Here is a 7,872-nt window from a genome sequence, read left to right on the forward strand (position 1 = left end):
ATAGGGCCCTTTATCCAGATGTTTGAGCGAAGATGGCGTTACGATTGTTGCACGCCCGAAATGTTAAAGTGTCGCAGTGCTATCAACAATAGAAAAAAAGTGTGCCATGGCACACAGCCACACTTTTTTTTCTAATGTTGGTACCACTGCGCGATTTTGACATTTCGGGCGTGCACCAATCGTAACGCCATCTTCGCTAAATAATCTGGATAATGGCCTATCTATAATCACTGAGCTTAGTAAAGTAAAATGGATAAGTTACTTAGGAAAGTACCTACGTAACTTACGGCCGTCATCCACGATCAACTTAGAAATCTTGCTGGGCTGCAGTTGTTTGTTTACCTTTGATATGGAAACGTCAACTTACCGTAGATTTAGAAATTTTCCAAAACATATGTCAATTTTCTAATTTGATTACTTTTCCATTGAAAAAGATCAGATTCATTTCTATTGATTCAAATTCCTAAGCTAGGAGCCATTTTCTAAGTAAGGTGATTGTAGAGAGGCCATAAGGTGTGTAACATCGATTCCGTTTTCCTTACAGATTTAAGCTAAGTACGGAAATCGGAAGGAACGCGGTCAAGGAAAAAGATTTAAATATTCAGAAATTAAAAATGTTCAAATCCCTTAGTTCTCAAATTATTCAATTTCACAATTCCTAGATTTTTAAATTTATGTAATTGTTTTAATTATTAAATCAATTGACTACTGCGCGATAGGGTGCTAAAGCCCTATGTCAATTTTTATGTACAACGGTAAAAACACATTTTCAAGTCCTTGAATTTTTTAATTTGGAATATTTTGACCTTAGATTTATAAATTTTGTTTTTTTTGAATATTTTAATTTTAAAATTGTTTAATTTTGTTTTTTTTTTTCTAATTTCCAAGTTTTTAGTTTGGATATTTTTGATTTTTTATGTATTTGTATTTGTATTTGTATTTGTATTTGTATTGTACTGTATTGTATTTGTATTTTTTATATCAAAAGGTCTGATTTTTTTTAATTTCTCAATTTTAAATAATTTTCGGTTTTTTTCTGTTTCAAAATATTAAAGTTTTGATTTTTTTCCCAGATAACTTATTGATAATTGTTAGACTAAGCCCTCTGGAGTACATTAAGTAGCAAAAAAACAAAATCTGTTAAGATTCTGCGTTTTGAGATTCGGCATTATAAGACAATTCAGAATTTGACCAATGACCAATGACCAATACGTTTTTGGGTAACCAAAAGTTGCTTCTTTTAATTACGAAAATGTTGGTACCCAAAAAAAGTATAGGTCATCGCTGAAATTTTTACGTTTTGGTTTTTTCCCGTTTTTTGGCGTTTTTTTTCAAATTATATCTCGGGACTATCCATAAACAATTTCCATACAATTAAAATCTGGAGTTTTTTTAAAAGGTCCAATAAACCAAATTTCCACTTTTTGCTATTTGGTTGTTTTTGAAACCGCCTTGAGTAAGGGGTATTGAAAAACACCAAAAAAACAAATACTGAAAATTTGGTTTATTGGACCTTTTGATCTTGAGCTGCTAAACAATGAATCAAAAATGATCAGTGGGAGCCCATCATCCGTTCACTGTTTAACCTCTGAAGATCCCTACTTTATTAGTCAATACCGGCGCCCTCCCAAGAAGCCTGCAGCTCAACGAAAGGGAGGAATGTTAGTCAGATAATTGAAGTTGCAGACTTATCAAGCATACAGCTTTTCACTATATGCCTGTTGATACCGTTGAATCTACAGCATCTCCTTCAAACATCACGTGATTAATATTTTTTTGGGTTAGTAGGATAAGGTATTGGCTTCTCGATGCCTCCCGAGCTACGATGACATGGGGAGGACTTTCATAACAGACCCGTCAGCGAGCCTTCCGAGCAACGATGCTATGGGAAGGTCTTTCTGGTTAACAAACAAGATCACTCACACACAGCGGTCGTGGTTGAATGGTTACGATGTTCGCTTTATAAGCGAATGGTTCTGGGTTCGATACCCATCTGCTCCCAACGAGAAAGTTCTGGACTCATTGAATTTGGAATTAATGAAAAAAACATGAAGCTCACGGCGGGGTTCGATCCCCTGTCCTTAGGATTGTCAAGCAAAAATGCTTTCCACTTAACCGTGGAGCATTGGTAGCTTGAGGAGGAATTAGACTGGTATAGTTGAATCCCAAGAATCGGACAAAAAGTTGAATGCAAGCTGTGAACATCAGAACTCAAACAAGATTGCATGCAAGATTGCAAGCGCAGTTGAAATTGAATTTAAAAATACCTCGCTATAAATAGCCTGGGCGACTGATAGAATTCATCCAATAAGAGATGAGAAGAATTGAAATTTCCCATTAGAAATGAGAACACACGAAGAATTCGAACAACAATGCAAACGGTCGTTACCACTCGCCTAGGGTGGCTCCTCAGACCATTCACCTTTCCAAAAACCGTCCAACACCAAGCGAAACTTACTTGAGGATACCGTGGAGATTTTCCCTTAATACTCTGAAAAAAGTGGAGCATCAACACTTCCCGTCTTCCAAATCCCTTTCCTTGTCCCTGGTGCGCGGTGGAGATATGGGAGCGGTCGGCAATAGACGGCTGCCATGGTGGTGAGAATCTGGTTCAGGTGGAATTGGTTCTGTTGCAATCTCGGTTGCAATCGTTTATTATTCGAACTTTAGTTATCCAGTAGTTAGTAGCACACGTGTTATTTGATTTTCCTTAACTCCTCGACTGACAGCTCGTCCACAGGGTGCACCTGCACGTAGCGCACTCCTGAACCCGCACAGGGTACCACATCTCCCTTCCTTTATTGATCGAGCAGAACATCAACGTAATCATCAAACTTCAGCGGACGTTTGCAAACTCGCTTTGGCCTTGACGGAATATCAGGGATATCAGCAGGCTTCGGTGAGGTATCCAATGGTGCTGGTGGAGAATCTTCCCGGAGTGGTTCCTGCGAAATAGAACAGTTAGATGGAGATGTTGATGAGCGAGTTGATGTTAGATCTACAGATTCCGCTGGCACTGAAGTTGGAATCTTTTTCAGATGCGAAGAGTTTCGCTCATAAGTTGTTCCACTATCCTCGCTCTGTACTGTGCAACGTGTACCAGATTTCCGTACAACAGTATACTCGACCGGAGAGTAGGTTGTCGTGAGCTTGTTTCCGGGTAGTAAATTTTGCATCAACACTTTTTTTTTTTTTTTTTATTTTTTTTAAGTTTATATTTATTCAAATTTCTTTTCCATGTACATTCATTCAGTTAAAATATTATTGAGTGTCCAATCACAAACGATGACTTTTCACCTCAATTTTAAATACTAGCAACTTTCATTTATTCATGAAATATTGTAGCTTTCGCTATTCAGTGATTTCAAATGTAGGAGGTCCTACATGTACAAAAGGGAAAAGGGATACCTTAAAACTAACTTATAAACTATATAAAGAGCGGATCAATGAAGCTGAAGACTGCAATGATTTTTGTCGAAATGCATCAATTATCTTATTGGACATAACATCCAAAGTGTCAACTTCGGCTAATTGATGAAGTTCACTGGTGCTGAACCAGGGAGGAAGTTTCAGAATCATTTTCAGAATTTTGTTCTGAATCCTCTGAAGTTTTTTCTTCCTGGTTAAGCAACAGCTTGTCCAGATCGGCACAGCATAAAGCATGGCAGGTCTGAAAATTTGTTTATAAATTAACAGTTTATTCTTGAGACAAAGTCTAGAATTCCTGTTTATAAGTGGATACAAACATTTAATATATTTGTTACATTTAACCTGGATACTTTCAATGTGATCCTTGTAAGTAAGGTTTTTGTCAAAACCAAGTCCAAGATATTTCACTTGATCCTCCCACTTTAAATTTACCTCATTCATCTTTATAATGTGATGACTTTTTGGTTTAAGAAAATCAGCCCTTGGTTTGTGAGGGAAAATAATAAGTTGAGTTTTTGCAGCATTTGGAGTAATTTTCCATTCTTTCAAATAAGAATTGAAAATATCCAAGCTTTTTTGTAATCTTCTTGTGATGACACGAAGGCTTCTGCCTTTGGCGGAGATGCTTGTGTCATCAGCAAAAAGTGATTTCTGACATCCTGGGGGCAAATCAGGCAAGTCAGAAGTAAAAATATTGTATAAAATTGGACCCAAAATGCTTCCTTGAGGGACGCCAGCACGTACAGGTAGTTGATCAGATTTGCTATTCTGATAACATACCTGCAGAGTACGATCCGTCAAATAATTTTGAATAATTTTCACGATATAAATCGGAAAATTAAACCTTTTCAATTTCGCAATCAAACCTTTATGCCAAACACTGTCAAATGCTTTTTCTATGTCTAGAAGAGCAGCGCCAGTAGAATAGCCCTCAGATTTGTTGCTTCGAATTAAATTTGAAACTCTCAACAACTGATGAGTAGTTGAATGCCCAAGGCGAAATCCAATCTGCTCATCAGCGAAAATTGAATTTTCATTAATGTGCGTCATCATTCTATTAAGAATTATTCTTTCGAATAATTTACTAATAGATGAAAGCAAACTAATGGGCCGATAGCTTGAGGCTTCAGCAGGATTTTTATCCGGTTTCAAAATCGGAATTACTTTGGCATTTTTCCAACTACTGGGAAAATATGCCAAATCAAAACATTTGTTGAAAATTTTGACCAAGCTACTTAAAGTTGCTTCTGGTAATTTTTTAATTAAAATGTAAAAAATGCCATCCTCACCAGGGGCTTTCATATTTTTAAATTTTTTGATAATAGATTTTATTTCATTCAGATCCGTATTAAAAACTTCATCTGATGAAAATTCTTGTTCAACAATATTCTGAAATTCTACTGAAATTTGATTTTCAATAGGACTCAAAACATTCAAGTTGAAATTATGAGCACTCTCAAACTGCTGAGCAAGTTTTTGAGCTTTTTCCCCATTAGTTAATAGAATATTATCACCATCTTTTAAAGAAGGGATTGGTTTTTGAGGTTTCTTAAGAACCTTTGAAAGTTTCCAAAAAGGTTTGGAATAAGGTTTAATTTGTTCGACATCTCTTGCGAACTTTTCATTTCGCAGGAGAGTGAATCTGTGGTCAATAACCTTTTGCAAATCTTTTTGAATTCGCTTCAGTGCAGGATCACGAGAACGTTGATACTGTCTTCGGCGAACATTTTTCAGACGAATCAAAAGCTGAAGATCGTCATCAATAATGGGAGAATCAAATTTGACTTGGACTTTTGGAATAGCAATATTCCTAGCATCCAAAATTGCATTAGTTAAAGATTCCAAGGCTGAATCAATATCAGCTTTGGTTTCTAAAACAAAATCATGATTCAAATTATTCTCAATATGATGCTGATACCTGTCCCAATTAGCTTTGTGGTAATTAAACACAGAACTATTGGGTCTGGTAACTGCTTCATGAGAAAGTGAAAAAGTTACTGGAAGGTGATCAGAATCAAAATCAGCATGAGTCACTAAAGGACCACAATACTGACTTTGATTTGTCAAAACCAAATCAATTGTTGATGGATTTCTAACAGAAGAAAAGCAAGTTGGCCCATTCGGGTATAAAACCGAATAAAGACCAGAAGTGCAATCTCTGAACAGAATTTTACCGTTGGAATTTACTTTAGAATTATTCCAAGATTGGTGTTTGGCATTAAAATCACCGATGATCAAAAATCGAGATCTATGCCGAGTAAGTTTATTCAAATCCCCTTTGAAATAATTTTTATTTTCCCCAGTGCATTGGAATGGCAAATATGCAGCTGCAATCATAATTTTCCCAAAAGAAGTTTCAAGTTCAATGCCCAAACTTTCAATAACTTTTAACTTAAAGTCACGTAACATGCTATAAGTCATACTACGGTGGATAACTATTGCAACTCCACCGCCATTTCGATTCATTCGGTTATTAGTTATAACTTTATAATCTGGATCACTTTTCAAATAAGTGCCAGTTTTCAAAAATGTTTCGGTTATAACAGCAACATGCACGTTATGAACTCGTAAAAAGTTGAAAAATTCATTTTCTTTCGCTTTTAAAGAGCGAGCATTAAAATTCATAATATTGATGGAATTACTTAGATCCATGATTAAACTTCAGGGTAAGAACAACATCATTCGCAAATTTTAATCCAATCTGGATAGCTTCCATCATGGATGTAGCATTACTCATTGTTTGAATCAAACCAAACAGTGAGTTTTGCAAAAAAGTCATTTTTTCAAACGTAACATCGCCGAGATCAGAAGATCCCAAAGCGTTGCCAGCAGAAAAATTTTCAAATGAAATTTGAGGTACCTGCCCAATTTGAAAATTGGTAGAGGATTTAAAATTCGTGGATGAACCCGAACCCGAAACGACGTTAGCATAAGAAATGCCATTGTTGTTACCTAACTTTTCCACGGTAGGGGTATTTCTAGCATTGTTCGAGTGAGACAGCACGAACGTTTGATTTAAAGATGCAGGTACAACCTGACTTTGAGAAAATTTCGGTTTGGATTTCGGCTGATGCTTGGCACGAGAATCCAAAACATTTTTTTCTGATGGGGCAATCCCAGAAATTTGATTTGTGATTTCCACCACAATTTGCACATTTAAATTGGGTGACTTCTTTCACGGGACAATTGTCCTTGTCGTGAGAAGAATCCCCGCAAACCATGCATTTTGGAACCATGGCGCAATGATCAGTACCGTGACCGAATGCCTGGCAACGCCGGCACTGGGTCAGATTCTGGCCATTACCGCCATGTTTCTTAAAATGCTCCCACTTTACCCGTACATGGAACAAAAACTGAACTTTGTCCAAAAGTTTCAAATTGTTGATTTCATTTCTGTTGAAATGAATCAGATAAAATTGTGAAGTCAAACCAAAGCGAGAAATATTCCCGTTTGATTTTTTCTTCATTGGTATTACTTGGGATGGGGCAAAGCCAAGCAACACCTTAAGTTCGTTTTTGATCTCATCCACCGACAAGTCGTTGGAGAGACCTTTCAGGACCGCCTTGAATGGACGAGCATTCTTGGTCTCATACGTGTAGAAATTGTGTTTGTGGTTTTTCAAATAACCAACAAAAGTTTGGTGATCTTGTAAAGATTCCGTCAACAAGCGACATTCTCCTCTTCGACCAAGCTGGAACGAAACTTTCAAATTGCAAGTTTCCTTGCAATTCTTCAGTTGCGTTCGAAAGCTGGCCAAATCGGAGACGGAAGTCACTACAATTGGCGGAGCCTTTACTCGTTTCTCGACGGCAGAAGGCTCAGTACGAGGAGAAGGTTCCTTGTCATCAGTTTCGGATAAAACACCGAAACTGTTTGTCAATGGAATTGGAGGATTGACCTCACATTCAGAATCAGAATCAGACCTCAGAAGAGGCTGTTTTCTTTTTCTGTTTCCGTTAGCCGGTTTAGCGTTCAAACGCTTCACCGACGTAACGACCAAATCTTCAGAAGATTTGCGTTTACCTTTATTTTGACGCATTTTGCAAGCAAAGTTCTCTTAAAAAGATGGCTTCGTTTGTAAAATACAACAAAATTTCAGGTGGTGTTAGTCTTGAAAAGACTGTTTAGAATTTTGGAAAATAACTCAGGTAGTCTTTAAAAAGACTGTGAATTTTGTTTTGAAATAACTCTGAGCTTAGGTAGTAAAAAATACCGCAGCTCTAGTGTCCGTTCACCACGAAGGTTCGCAAGACACTGAAATTTCAGGTGGTGTTAGTCTTGAAAAGACTGTTTAGAAATTTTGGAAAATAACTCAGGTAGTCTTTAAAAAGACTGTGAATTTTGTTTTGAAATAACTCTGAGCTTAGGTAGTAAAAAATACCGCAGCTCTAGTGTCCGTTCACCACGAAGGTTCGCAAGACACTGATTGCATCAACACTTTA

This window comes from Culex pipiens, chromosome 3, assembly GCF_016801865.2.
Source record: "Culex pipiens pallens isolate TS chromosome 3, TS_CPP_V2, whole genome shotgun sequence".
NCBI lineage: Eukaryota > Metazoa > Arthropoda > Insecta > Diptera > Culicidae > Culex > Culex pipiens.